The following is a 1,996-nucleotide window of genomic DNA, read 5'->3' as shown; positions in this document are numbered from 1 at the left end:
TTTCCGGAACATTTTCAAAAATTAAGTTGAAAAAATTAATTTTTGTAAAAAAGTTTCCATTTTAAATCTCTCCCAATGAGCAGGTTAAGTGATAGATTTTCAAAAAAATGATATCAAATGAAAAGTAAATATCTAAGGGTTTAGTATAAAAAAAATTTATGTTGATTTGTTGATTTTTCAAAAAGTTATGGAAGTTTTAAGAAAAAAAAGTGAAAAAATTTCGAAAATTAGCGATTTTTAAATTTGTAATTTTTTTGGATATTTCCCCCATTTGCGGGGAACGAGGGAATTTTTTTCAATTTTTAAGGGTNTATTTCTCCCATTTGCGGGGAACGAGAGAATTTTTTTCAATTTTTATGGGTAATGTCTTCAACTAGATACGATTTGTGATCTTTTAACGTATTTTTGAAAGAAAATATATTCAATATTACTATAAAAACCATCTTCTAAATTTATATCTATGTACACCTTTTATGCAATATAATACATCTGTTTTTATTTATGTGGGGGTATGCTAGACCTCCACGCGACTGTTTAAGGGTTAATCATTAGTTAATGATATTTATATGGATGAATGGTTAGGCTGTACAATAAATGGACAGAGGCAATAACATAAGTGACAATATTATTGCCGTCATGAAATGTGATATTTTTTGCGACGAACCCGTGAGTAGTCTGTCAACGAGCATTGAACAGATTTTTTGATCGACGTGGGAAAAGTTCAATAATTTACGGTAATAACGTCAGAAATTTTGTATACATGCGTTGTTATTTGAAATAGCTGTACGCACTTTTCCAATTCCATGAACATCAGCGATCCGTTTTTTCTCATCTAACGGACAAAGGAGTCGAATGGTGATTTATACCATTTTGGTGGGTTTTGGGTGGCTACGGTCAAAAGCATGAAGAGTTTGTTTGTTCGAATTTTGGGAGAGGCTCTCTGTCTGAAATGGTGCATAACACAGAGAGCGATTTTTTTTGTCATAACCCACTTAATTACTTGCAGAATAAATACAATTAATTTTTTTAATAAGTTGTAATACTCAAGGGATTACAACTTGAGTATTACACATGTATATTAATTCAAAAATTTGAAACTTTAAAATTTTGTATCTATTAAACGAATAAAGATATATTAAAAATTCAAATACCTGTTAAATTAAAAACTCAAACATTTGTTATTATTAATATGACAATTACGAATATTTAGTTTTTTTATGTTATTCATAACAACACAGATGAACGTTTATTTTTGAAAAAAATACTATTAAAACATTAAAAATTAATTTTTACAGTTTTTAAAATGTTGACTAATAATATTAAAATTGAGTGAGCATGAAAATATTAATTGTACATCCATAATATCGATTAATTTGACAGTTCATTACAGATTCACGTAATTCAATATGATAATGTAATTTAAAAGTTATTATGCAGTATTAATATGAAAAATAAACGGTAGCATAGTAACATTGTGGTATAGTGTAGACGTAAAAAGACATTAGTAATTTTTTACTTACCATTTAAAGGACTAGAACTTTTATCTAAAATTAAATATAGTATATTTGTTTAATTATTTTAAATCGCCTAGAGTACTCAAATTTAAGACCACTATTACTATTAGTATTAATAAATTATTAGTTGTATATCCAAAATTTTTATTTTCATTGAAAGTGACATAAAGTTTTAAATGTGAAACAATATTGTTTATAAGTCTAAAAATTCTTTTTGGGTGTATTCATATATAAAAACGGTAGCACAGTGGGGTCGTGGCATAATGGAGACATTGCATAGTAGGGTCCAGTATAGATTTAATCTGACAGTGATTAAAATCACTATCATAAGAAACGCTTCGATGCAAATCTGTAGATAGTGTTTAATTTTAAAAAATTGATGGATAATTGCAAAAGCAACATCAACTTCTATTAAAATAAAATACAAAACCCATAATTATCATACAAAAATAGTATATTTTTCAATATGGTAGCCATTTGCG

Source organism: Daktulosphaira vitifoliae, unplaced genomic scaffold, assembly GCF_025091365.1.
Source record: "Daktulosphaira vitifoliae isolate Bord-2020 unplaced genomic scaffold, ASM2509136v1 Scaffold_1, whole genome shotgun sequence".
Classification (NCBI taxonomy): Eukaryota; Metazoa; Arthropoda; class Insecta; order Hemiptera; family Phylloxeridae; genus Daktulosphaira; species Daktulosphaira vitifoliae.
The sequence above is the reverse complement of the archived record's forward strand: the minus strand, read 5'-3'. Positions refer to the sequence as shown.